Source organism: Lissotriton helveticus, chromosome 11 (genome assembly GCF_964261635.1).
Source record: "Lissotriton helveticus chromosome 11, aLisHel1.1, whole genome shotgun sequence".
In the NCBI taxonomy this organism is placed as follows: domain Eukaryota; kingdom Metazoa; phylum Chordata; class Amphibia; order Caudata; family Salamandridae; genus Lissotriton; species Lissotriton helveticus.
The window spans coordinates 75852664-75866392 of record NC_136072.1 but is presented as its reverse complement, the minus strand read 5'-3'; the positions used below and the strand labels follow the sequence as shown (position 1 = coordinate 75866392).

General features: G+C 42.1%; 1 protein-coding gene across 1 annotated transcript in view; it reads right to left on the bottom strand.

Annotated features, from left to right (window-relative positions):
- LOC144792887 (dehydrogenase/reductase SDR family member 4-like) overlaps positions 1 to 13729 on the bottom strand; it is a 171386-nt gene that overhangs the window by 20144 nt on the left and 137513 nt on the right. The gene's annotated exons all lie outside the window — the stretch shown is intronic.

Below are 13729 nucleotides of genomic sequence, written 5' to 3'. Positions count from 1 at the left end.
TCACGACCCCCAGATTACATTTTGGCATGTAGTTTTCAAAATTTGTAATTCTATGTTTTGTCAGCGTGCACAAAAACCTGTTTTTATCAAGGACCCCATTTTACTCAAAATGGATTAGGGAAGGATAACAGGGATCATTACAAATACATAATTGAACCTAAGTGCCACAGTTGGTTTCACTATCTGCACCTTGCCCCAAAGTGATAGCTATGAAGAGGACCATCAAAGGAAGCCATTAGCTGTCTTCTACATCAGTGAACATAAGCTCTCTGGCATAATTTGTGTTATATTCCTGTGAAGCAGGATACCAAGATACTAATCCGTTTAGGGACCCATCTAAAGGGAAACCTTCCCAAGATGGCCTGTGATTGAATATTGCAAATTCTGCAAATGGCAGAGACTCACACTTTTACCAGCATATACAGTACCAAGAGAAAAGTGGAAATTCGGATATCAAAGACACAATCTTAGGGATGATCGAGAACTATGATTGCGATAAAGTAATGAGGATATCATTAGCAAAAAAAAAAAAGCTTATGTTTCCATTAATTATATTTATTTGCAAAATTGCCCGCAAATGATGGATGTTGCTTTGACAACACTGGCGCAAACAAAACTGTGGCTCTTATATTGAACATTTTGGACACCGGAGCGTCTACACAAGCTAGGACTCGGGGACAACAACACATGCTGGAACTGCAACTGCGCTAGGGGGGACCTAGAACACCTGATCTTTCTGTGCCCCACTCTCACGGGGTTCTGGGGAAGGGTCTTTGATTTCATAGACAAAGTGCTCAACTGTAGAATGCCAAGAGATTTATTCCCCTCTATCATCACAGCCTCTATCTGTGCCGACCTCCCCACAGTAGGGGAGAGAGAACTCCTGGACCTCCTCCTTATCGCTGCAGTCAAGCTAATCCTTACAAACTGGAAAGACACAAGCAAAGTACCTTACAGCGGATGGCTGTTATGGATCACATACTTACGGGGAGCTGACTCATTGGCGATAAAGTACTTGCCCTGGAAAAACACCTCTAGAGACTTATGGGAACCACTGGACAAGTCCCTACTAACTTTCGACCCACCGTAAGAAGCAACCAACCAGAATGAACCTCCTGCAGGAAGATACACTCCCCAATGCCTCAATCGTTACCAGCATTAAACTAGTATCTCACTCTCTCTTTACATATTCATATCTTTCCTATTTCTTTCTCCCAACACTACTACTACAAGCAAGAAAAGGAGGCTCGACATTAAACTTGTATTGTATGTTTCAACCTGTATGCACACTGGCGGGTGTCCCAATGGGAAGGGATCCCTGTTTACTGTATGTATAAATACCATCAATAAAAAAATTTTTTTTAAAAGAAACAATCACATAGAGAGGAGATATTCCTGTCGACCCCGCTAATTTTAAACGGGCCTGAGAAAAATCTCAAACAACTGACCTGCACTGTTGTCTTGATAGACATAACATTTTGTGAATCCTACATATTCCTTATTTGCGAATCGCAAATTGAGATTCGAAAATAAGCAATTCTTTCCCATTCATTCCTATGGGCTAGGAGGCCCATAGGAATGAATGGGAAGACATTCTCAATTTGCGATTTGCAATTAGAGAATCGCAAATTGAGAATGCAATTTCAAGGGTGCCAGGGTGTCAAAAGACACCCTGTTGCACCCCTGAAATATGTATGTGTGCACATGTGGCGTACATAGAAGCCCTAAGGGCATGTATGTGCGCCACATGGCACTTTGAAAAATGCAGAAAAGTGCATTTTTCTAAGAAATCGCAAATTATCACTAACTTGAAGTTGGTGGTAGTTTGCAACTCCTTACAGCCATATTGCACTTTTTCTGTGCTTCCTACATTGCATTTAAGGAATCGCAATTTGTGATTCCTTAAATGCAATTGCAAAATAGGGAATTGCAAATTATGCGATTCCTTATTTTGCTGAAAGGTATTCATGTACCAATATGTTACCCATGAAATATTAAGACTCAGATCTAAGTGTAGAAAAATCAGAGACTGGTCAGAAATGCCTTTCTCAAGGCTGGTGCAAGTTACCACATATGGAGGGGAGTCTGCTGATATCAGAAAATATTAAAAATGTGTGTAGATGCTCTGCACAGAGGAAGTGAAAGCGCATTCTCTTTATATTAGATTCCTAAGTGTCCAGATGTGAGGATGTGCACGACTACCCAATAAATCCTTCTAAAGATCTATGTCTCTGATATTACTACCATCCAGGGCACTAGACCTGTTGATGACCGTGTCTAACTTTATATTCCTACCAGAATTTATTCATCTCTACTGACTTGTGTAAGAATTCTAGATAGATGGCAAAAATAATAGTTCAGGACCTGTGGGGGCATATTCTGAACCAATCACCAGAATCCTTTCCTGCATGGATATCTTTGCTAGTACATACCTCCCACCTGGATGAGGCCACACTTCCAAAAGAGACATGGGTAATAATTTTTTGTTTCTACTCAATAAAGGTAAGCCACATCTTTTGTAAGCAGCGATTCCAGAAGTACAAAACTCTGAACCCAAATAGTACAATACAATTTCTACAGATTTGTCTCCTTTGCCCATACTTCCAATGGCTGACAAATGTCTAAATGTCTTTTAAATATTTTTTTGTCTTCTTGGATTGCATCATACTATCATTTCTGATTGAGATACTAAATATACTTTTTAGGAAGCTTTGTGGAAGTCGATGATAAATGAAAACAATAATTTTTCTAGCTAAAAACCTCGCTCAAATGACAGAGAGAGAGACAGAACTGATGAAAATGTGTTGTGTTACTGTAATGCCTTTCAAGGTATTATGGCTTCTTATGTATCAGCTGAGGAGTTTTCGTAAAATATTCAAACTTACAATGCTATAAATGTTTCACCTTTGCTCTTTGTGCAGGAATTTCATCCAAGAGTGTTCTAACCTCTTTTCTTACTGAACCTTTTGTTCCTGTGACTACTGATGATTTATATTTGTTAGACACGCATAGGCAGCTTCCTTCCGAAAGCCTATGCCATTCAAAGGTCAAGATGTAGGAATATGCTGATAAATAAAAATCAAATTCTTTCTAAGGGCCTGATTTAGAGTTTGGTGGATGGGTTACTCCATCACAAATGTGACGGATATCTAGTCCGTCTGACTACACTTCATAGGATATAACACACCTGTAATAAGACAAGCAGGATATCTGCCACATTTGTGATGGAGTAACCTATCAGCCAAACTCTAAAACAGGCCCTAGGTTTCTCCTGGAAAGAAGGTTTGGTTGTCTTCTCATTTTCTTCATGTCCATCCCACTCCAGGTCAATTTTGACAACTCATCAGATGAATCCTGTGGCCTTTGATTGAAGTTGCCTGATACTTCAAAGTGCCTTTCAGTTTTTTGTTTATCTCATTTGAAGCCCAATGTTCCTGATCTTTACCATCACCTTCCATCTGAACTTCCACCTGTTTTGGTGCATGGTCACCCAGAATATGAGGTCCACGAAACATGTAATTGCCGGGCATGGTGGATGTCTTCAGCTCCTGTTTCACTGTGGAGATTCTTCTTCTAGCAAGACTTCTGGTGAAGACGCATCTTTCATCAATACTTCTTGGTTTATTTCAGCGGCACCTCGATAAGACCAGAGTTTATACTTATGGGGCTAGAAAAAAATGTTGCTTAATGCTCCAGCAATCATTTAGGAAACTAAACTAAATTCGGCGGCGGCGGAGCAGCAAAGAGACGGAGAGGCAGGACCATTGGTGGCGACGGAGCAGCAAAGAAGCGGAGAGGCGGTTGGCGGTCGGTGTATACCAGCAGCAGCCGTGGCACCAGAGGCTAGCCCAGCAAGCCAGGTGATACCCCGACCAGTTGCGCCCCGTGTGCCCTGTGTGCCTCGACATGCGACCTGGGTCATGTGTCCGTGACCGTGACCAGTGACCAGTGACCCGTGACCCAGACCCGGAACCCAGGGGCGAGGATAATAGCTACCAGAGGGTCCAGCGGGTCCAGCGGTTAGACTGTGGTGAGGTGTGGCTGACCCTGGTCCACAGGAACGCTGTGGCAGTTACCGGCAAACTTTGCGCGGATAGCACGTACCTGCCCTTCTAGCAGTCACCATCAATCCACGGGGCCAGTTCATTGCAGTTCATTGCGGGCTGCATCCGCCTTCCCATTACTGTCACAGAGATCGTCAAGCGCCAAGCCAAGCCTAGCTTTGTTATCGACCATCTATTACAAGGCAGGAGAAGCTGGGAGTGCGTAGCGTGGGTAGAAGCTGTAAAAGGTGCGGTAGCTGAGGCACTAGAGGCGGAAGCACCAGCAGCAGATGTGCCGTGCACAAACCTGAGGAACCGGGATCTGCACTCCCTCTGCTTCCGTTCCTGCTTTTATCCTGCCAACCTTGCTGTAAGGAGCAACCGGAGCAATAAGAACAACATCATTTGAAAAGCTTGTCCTTAAACAAAGGCCACCACTAGGTTACCTCATTACCGCAATTTACAATCGAGGGACAAATAAGAAATATAAAAAAATACATTCAAAACTGTCATGCCCAGATTACCAAGCAGGATTAAAAGCATCGTGAAAAACTCATACTGGAAATGAGATCTGGGAAAATGCGACAACCTGCGGAAAGCAAAAAGACCCAAAAGAAATCGAGGAAGTCAAACGCGGAAGATAAATTGACAGGGGTCCTGTTGAGCCCAAGGGAGAGGCTGGTTTCAGCACCAACCCCAGAACCAACACTGAACCCCACACGAAAATCTGGTCTCTTAAAATTCTTTTATTTAAAGGATCCAATTGCCACGATTTACGCACCTATTGCCAAGCCCCATTGTCCCAATTAACGCACTTTCCCTATCGGCCAAAAGCCCATTGAATGGGATCAGCGATCAACAAGGGTCACATTCCTCTCCGCAGCTTCCGGGTCCTCTACCCCAGGGAAAATCAGCCGTTGTTACCGCCCAAGTGCACCATTCTAACCCCCCCTCAGCTGCAAAAGAATATACTGAAGGGGAAGCTTCAAAGGACATCATGGATGATTCCCTCGTAAAGGATATTTGTTTGAACCCGAGTAACAGTGTAACAACTACCGAATCGGTTGAAACAAAGGCTCCCAATGGCTCCAAGGGCCCCAAGGAGGGAACCGCAAGACATAGCAATTTATCCTCCATATCCTCTCATGAAGGGGATCCATGGCTAAAACCCCTTTTCTTACCAAATGATTCCCAACTGGAGGAACTCACGGAGAGAATCTCCAAGTATATAGATACCCAAGGTAGAGCTCTGCGAACAGAACCTGGTCCTAACAACCTCCACTTGAGACCAGGCATGGTGGTTTCCACTACGCGTTGCCCAGCGGCAAAAAGAGACCAACAAAACCTTACAATAAACAACAGTATTATCAGGGAAAGAACCTTTACAACGCTACTTTTACAACGCACTACCATTACAACAAAACTTTTACAACGCAACATCCATTACAACGCATGCATTTACAATGCAACCATTACAACGCATGACACTACAACGCACACCACTACAACGCATGTCATTACAAAGCAGTCATTACAACGCATACCATTACAACCCATAGCATTACAACACATAGTGCCCTTACACTATCCTACACTTACCCTACTGTTGCACCCCCTGGAGTTAGAATAGTAATTTTTACCCCTACACTATCCAACACTTACCCTACTGTTGCACTCCCTGGAGTTATAATAGTAATGTTTACTTCTACACTATCCAACACTTACCCTACTGTTGCACCCCCTGGAGTTAGAATAGTAATTTTTACCCCATACACTATCCAACACTTACCCTACTGTTGCACCCCCTGGAGCTAGAATAGTAATTTTTACCCCTACACTATCCAATACTTACCTTACATGCAATGTAATGTTATGTGTTGTAATGGTATGCGTTGTAAAGGTAGTATGCGATGAAATGGAATGCGTTGTAAAGGTAGTTTTTAAATATTCGTTGTAAATGCATGCGTTGTAATGGAATGCGTTGTAATGGATGTTGCATTGTAAAAAATGCGTTGTAAAGGTAGGCGTTGTAAAAGTATGCGTTGTAACGTCATATATCCGTATTATCATGCCAATAAAGCATCTTCACCCAAATCATTCTGTGCCCATTACTATTTCATCAGGCCACACGTTGGATTCAGATCTCAAGGACCCAAGCAAACTTCAAGAAGATCAGCCAGCTACATCATGGACTCAGTCCCTGTTAAGCTCCCTAGGCCAAGCAATTAGGGTCCTGAACTACCAATCGAATAAAATGGAGGTTCAGATAGACCTAATTAACTTAGTGGCGGGTCACATTGCAGGCATAAACACAAAATTGGACACACTATCGTCGCTTCTTACAAACCAGGGGAAATCAAATGCCTACACTTGCTTTAATAAACAACAATGTAACTGTGGGCGTGGGAGTATAATTGAAAAGTTAGCAAGCCTGCCGGTCATCCTGACGGACATTCTAGGGGAGGTAAAACAATCCCGTAGCCCGTTGAGGAAAGAAACCATACTTAATCCGGACAAGTCGCCATTAGCCAAGAGGAAGCGCAGAAATGAGCACACAAGCAGCAATCCATTAAAGGATACAGATCAAAACTTAAGGGAAGCAGGTTTAGAAAGACCAGCTTTAGATCTGGAAGTAACACAGTCCACCCAAAAATCCATCAGGGAGGAAAAACCAACAAAGAGGCAATGGAAAAAGGCCAGGAAGGCCGGATTAAAGTATAAAAAACAACTAAATACAGATCTAGGACAATATCTTCCCGATTTTTAAATCAAACAACCCCCAGGGAATTAACACTACATCGCTGAACCTGCCGCTAGGTGGAGAAGAGGGATTAAATCACTCTCCAGATAAGTCGGTCCTACAAATCTCCTCAAGGGAAGGAGGTATATGTCGGGGAGCTATAAACATCCCCTCTAAACAACAAAGCAATATGAGCTTCTCACCGACCACAGTCCATAGTCATCAAAGAGAAACAAGATCTGTCTTGCGAACGAAAGATCAAAAGCCGCGGTAGGGAATTATAAAGCCTATAAATATCGGCGGTAACGGAGGCCCCGAGCAAGTAAATTCAACACGAACGCTGGGAGAAAACCTGGGTATATAGAGCATGCCCAAAGCGGGCACCAAGCAGGGCTCAATAGTCTCCAGCACGCAGTATACATCTGTAAGATTGGGGAAAAACTCAAACGAAAAACAAGGAGAATTACCAGCACCAGAGACTAAAATCGTACAAACCCCCATGCGAATCACAGTTTCTGAAAAAGAGCGTAGCTGCTCGCTAACCCAAAGGGAATCTATCCCTTTTCCAACCAAGGGATGCAGTACTGGACAAAACCAAAACATAAAAAATTCAATGAAGTTTGCAAAGACGGAACAAGAACGACACGTCCCCTCCACAATGAGCGATTCCAATGAACCCAACAACCCTTTATCGACCAAAGCAGGCTTAACAATACTGTCTAAAGAACTCCCCCACCATCCTGAGTCACCTGATCACAAATTAACATTCATCCCAGAATATCCAACAAAGGGGCCACAGGATATTCTCAATCGAGGTAACCTGCTAAAATTGTTTAACGTAACATCAGCATTAAGAGACATAACTTCTCGGGACCTTCTAGCTGTTGAATTTCAACAAAACAGTCACAATGCGGACACTGAAAATACCGTTACTACTTGGGCCTCAAAGGCCATTGCAGACAAGATATATTCCACAAAACCTCACATCGAAACATGGGGCATATCCATTGTCCGACATAAACGCCCAAGATATCCTTATCCCTTACAAAACAGTTTGCATAACCAAAAAAAGGGGAACGGAAACAGAGGATCGCCCTTTACCTGTTTACAAAGTGCCCGTGCTACCTCGCCTGTAGCATCTAGTACAAGGAATATGGTACTCCCGACAGAAAACGTGCAAACAACTAGGCAGTACGACATGGACAGAATGGATTGGTCCTGGGTTCCCACGGTCCTGAGTAATAAAGCTACCTAACCCTGAGCAATATCTTTCCACGGTGACCGATATGGGGAAAAACATGCAGAGCGAAAACAAACCACCAAGTCTCTCACTTTGCTCATGGAACGTACACGGTTTCCAAAAAATGGAGCTCGACCACGACACACAAGCCTTCATCCATCAACAAGACGTAATCCTGATCCAGGACTCATGGAAACTAACCCCCACAGTAATACCAGGATTCAAAGACCATCATATATTGGCAGAAAGATTTTCAAACTTTGGGCACCCCCGGGGAGGTTTATCAACCTACATAGCCCAAAAATACAACTGGGTATCGGAAGTACTGGATGTGGGTTTCAATTGGGCTCAAGTGATCAGAATCACTGAAACACCGCTACTTGGGTTTAAACAGTAGCAACTCTTGATAATCAATGTTTATATCCACCCCGACAGGAAGTCGCAACAAGAAAAACATGCAAGCCTAATATCATTGATAAAAGTGATGCAAAGAACGTATTCGCGATGCCCACTGTTTATCTCCGGGGACTTCAACCACGATCTTATTGGCAAAAACTGGGCAAAAGCAAAGAGGTCATCGACCAGCGGTGGACCTAAGTTAGCAACCAGCATAAGACAACTAGGTCTGTCGATTCTGAACGGTAACACAAAGGAGGACAGGCCTGCAGGCATAACGTATTTGAGTGGCAGGGTCCACTCAACGATAGACTACACCATAGTAAGTGACGAGCTAATCCCACGCATTGATCCATTTTATATCGATCAACGTGCAGAAAGTGATCACTTCCCCCAAATAACAAGATTGAATACCGCGCCCACCCTGGCGCTGAAAATGACCTCCCTTTTACATCATGCCTCAAAATTCAACTTAAAAAAATTAAAATAGCGCAGAGAAGGGTTGGAAAAAATTCTGTCCACCGCAAAAGCTCAAATGTCCAACCTAGGGCCCCAAAAGGATGAAGATCTTGTAAGCAACTGGGAGCAAATGATTCTGGACCTACTTCAAAAGTTTCCAGCAGCTCCAGGGAAACAGGGTAATTCAAACTTCAAGAAGGAGCCTTGGTTTAATTTGGAATTAAGAACAAAAAAAAGAAAGGTCGCTAAAGAGGTCCGAGCACTTGCCTGCCAAAAAAAACGGGGGTTAAACATAAATAAAGGTAACCTGAAGGAAGCTAGGAGCATTTACAGGAAGGCACTAAGAGTCGCGAAGTCCTCTTACAAGGAAATGCTCTGGAACAAACTTCTAAGCACAGGAAAACTTCCTAACAGTCGAGACTTCTGGGGAATTATTAACGATCTAAACAAAGGATCAAAACTTCATCAGGAAGCAGGGGTCGGTGCTGATTCTTAGGCCCTGCATGTGCAAACTTTATATGGTGACACAGCCGCAGGCCTCGTGAATGGCTTACGGGCAACAAATGCAAACAAGGAGAAAATAAAGGGAAGAAAAAATAAGGAATCTAACGGCTTAGAGTCGGAGGAGGATCCAAAAGAGCCTACCGAATTGCTCGATTTAACCACCAGAGACGAATTGAGCAACATAATATCAAGACTGAAGTCAGAAGGTGCAGCAGGCCCGAATGGGCTGCCAAACGCAATCTTCAAACATGATCCGGCTTTTTGGGCAGAGACCCTAATGCCACTTTTTAACCACCTTTACAAACAAGCCGAGGTCCCTTCCTCTTGGAAGGGTAATATTATTCATCCAATATTTAAGCATGGTGACCATCGTAATCCAGCAAACTTTAGGCTGATATCGTTAATAGATGTAGAGACTAAGCTCTACGCCTCTTGCATTCTATCAAACCTACAAGACTGGATAGGAGACACAAATATAATGCCCCTGTTTCAAACAGGCTTCAGGCAAAGTATGAGAACAATAACAAACCTGACCAGCCTGTCATTAATAATGGACAGAGCGGTAGCAAAGGGAGCATGGCTGTACGCCTGCTATGATGATATCAAGTCTGCATTCGACCGGGTCAACAGAGAGCGCCTGTGGGGAAAATTAAAGAACTGGGGTGTGCCGAGCCAACTAGTTAAGGCAATAAAAGCACTATATAAAAACACCTGGGCAAAAGTGAAACTGGGAAATGGAGGCTGTACAACAACGAGTATACCAACGCACCAAGGTCTAAAACAAGGCTGCGTTTTAGCCCCTACCCTTTTTAATCTCTTCCTCTCGGATCTCTCTTGTGTGCTGGAGTCGGCTGAAGTTCACCCACCATCATTGGCTAACAATCGAATTCCTTGTCTACAATACGCAGACGACATCGTATTGTTAAGTTACACGCCAATTGGCTTAAAAAGAGCACTAAACAAACTAACAGTATATTTGAAACAGGAAGGGCTGGAATTAAACAAAGAAAAACAAAAGTGGTCCGTCTAGTCGATCCACATAAGCTGAAGTATAACTGGATGGCGAACGGTGCAAAGGTGGAAGAACAAGGGTCATATAAGTACCTTGTAATAATAATATCACAAGGAGCGAAACACACGGAGCACAAAACAGCAATACAAGCAAAAGCCCAATCCTTAATTTTCGCTTACCATTTACTAAAAGCTAAAATGGACTGCCCGAATTACAAGCATCTGTTAAAAGTTATGGCGGCCCAAATTCTACCCAGCCTATCTTACGGTCTGGTTACTTGGTGTGGCAAGGAAGCCGACCTATTAAATGATCTACAAATCAAAACCTATAAAGCTGTTTTTAATCTTCCAAAATCTGCCTCAGCATCGCAAGTCAGGCTCGAATTTGGTCTGCAAAATCAGAGATTCCGGGGCATGAGCGGCTTCGTCAAACTCTGTCATAAACTTAGATCCGCAGACCCGGATACAATGGACTGGCTAAATTGGGAAGAAATTAAAAATCAGGGGGATACCGGAACCCCGTGCACCTGGGGAAAGTATTTGAAATCTTGTTTGAAAGAGTTGGAGCTGGAATCAGCATGGGAATCCGGGATGGACAAAGCAGGCCTAAGTAGATCGGCCTACATGGCAGCAAAAAGGAAATCCTTTGAAGAAGATAAATACATACTCACAAAACGTCGGCACGGCTGGACCATCATCAACTCTTTTACAGCAGGAAAACCACACGTTTACTTAACTTCCCATTTCAGCGAGTATCTAAAAAGAGCCTTTATAGATTACAGGATGGGTATGCACATCTCGAAGGATCTACTACCATCCTGGAAAGGTACCCACCAGACGGAGCAATGTCGTCTATGTGGCTACAAAACTGAAACCTTAGCCCATTTTCTTTGTGTATGTCCGGCATTTATGGCTCAGAGGCAACGACTTTTGAAATCCATCTTTAACGAGCTAAAGATCCGTTCCTGTAGACAAGCTGTAACAAGTTGATTTGGAGGCCGTTCTATAATTCTGGCATGCCGGGGAATCAAATTCCTGGCAGAGGTGAAAAAACGTCTGGGTCAAACAGAACAGGGGGAAGGCCAAGGAGGCGGGACATTGTGGCCACCCTAACTCCAGGGATTGTCAAGGAAATCTTAACCTGTAAAAACAGACTGAGACCCTGAGATGGATGGAGATGCTCTGGACCAAAGTTTTAAATATTGTTTTATACCATTTCCTAGCCGCGGAGCAGTAACCATTTTAGTAAACTTAATTACATTTTGTACTACTATTTTTATGTGAAAATTGTAATAATTTTAATTAATTATGCAATAAACCTTTTTGACTTTTAGGAAACTGTATTTTAATATATATGCAACTGTTGTTTTTATCTGCCAATAAGCAAAAAAAAAGTCAGACAAGTACGGTAACAATTAAAGCCTGCCCATTGCCACTGGCGTAATTTGTTATATTTGTTGAACCATTCGCTGCTAAATTGAAGGGAAGATGCATGTCAGTGATCTTAAGTGTATTGCAAGTAAGGTTTTTTCACACATAATTTAGATATTGTAACAAGGGGTGCAAGGGCAGCTCTTACTTGATTTCTGGAAAAAGCTACTGAGTTTTGCAATATTCCAGGATACAATTTCAATACCTCTAAAACTGAGAAAGTAAACATCAATCTACCAGGAATAAAGAAGATCTATAAAGAGCATGTAAAGTCCTTTTTTGGGATGATGATCAGACATGGTGTGATAATCGGAGTATGGCAATAGAGAATCTTATGTAATCTCATGTTTCAGAACTGTTTGTGCTCCAATTTAGCTTGCCAATATTCTATAGAAAGGTTTGTTTGAACTTAATCTGTTTACTGCGCAAAATTTGGAAGTAAGTAAGGGAAAGGTCTCTAATTTTATTTCACTCTCACCGATTGCAATCAAACTAATTTTTCTCACAAATTTGATTATCTCTTCTAGGCAGCTGAAAAAAATACAGGAATTAAGACAGTAAAGGTAATATTTTGCCCAAGAAAATAATTTTAAATGACACAACCATGCTTATATCAGTTAAGTTTTTTCTAAATTTAAAGAGCGATTTCAGAGCACACACACCACATACTCTTTCAATATAACAACACACATTTTTATTTGGGAGTTTTATAAAGTGCTCCTTCACAAAAGGTGTTGGTAAACTGTGCGCATCAACAAAAGAAAAAATGCCAACACACCTTATAAAACACAACTGTAATTTTAATAACTCCTTCGTAATCAAATGACAGTCTGCTGTCTACTTCAGCAAGACATAGGAATGTGACAGAATGAACATTAACATGCAGAAGAGAAAAGATGCTGTCCATCTCCAGCCTCGTAATCAGCCCCTAGGTCTCAAATATTATTGTAAAGCTATTTCCAGTGCACACATATGATTGTAGTATGTATTAAAGCAAAGTTAAAGACTGCAGCTTGCTTATAGTGATCATAGTGAACACATCCAATGTATGCACGTTCCAGGGGCACATTATTAGAGCATAGATGCCCTGAACTAAGGGTATGTTTAAAGAGATCTGTGTTTCATCTGCATACACAGAAGTCTATAACCCTCTCTCACCAGCTGTATGACTTTAGGAGAATTGTAAAAGCTACATCTGTTTGATCTAACACTAGCATTACAGAGTGGTGCTCATCGCCCTTTTTATTTTTTTTAAACAATCTTTATTCATTTTCCGAAAAGACCCCCCCTTGGGCCCCCTCCTCCCCCCCCCCCATCAGACAGGTATAATTTATAGGACATGAATTAATTTGTATTGCTCTGGCAGTATTGAGAATGTGTATTGCATCTGCTTGGCTGGATTCTAATGCTTCATCTTTTCAACAATGGCTGCCTAGGATGGTCGCCATCTTCTATCTGGAAATGGATATATATTAAACGAAAGGGCAGTAAATTACGCAGAAGAGGTTGGAAAATATGGACTCCCTTGCTCGAGTGGAGTCACTCTCAAGGTATTGAGTAGGGTAAGGAGGTTTATACTCCCCATCGAAAGTAGGCATGCATAAAAAGATGAGGATTTTGTAAATTGTTACGTTGATTTTCAGTTGATGATATAATTGAAATTATTGTTTAATACCCTATGTAAATATGTAATGAAGCTCATCGCCAATTTTTAAAGCAATTTGAAACAGCATCACAGTTTTTTTTATACGTTGTTGTGTTGCAATGATCTGCTTGGAAATGTATTGTGTTGGATTGTATTTTTTAGCTAGAAACTGGACGTGCTAGTCTGACAGAGAATGGATCAAAGAATAATGTGGCAGCATTTTTTTTACATTAAATTATTTGTCCAAAGAAGAGGAATAT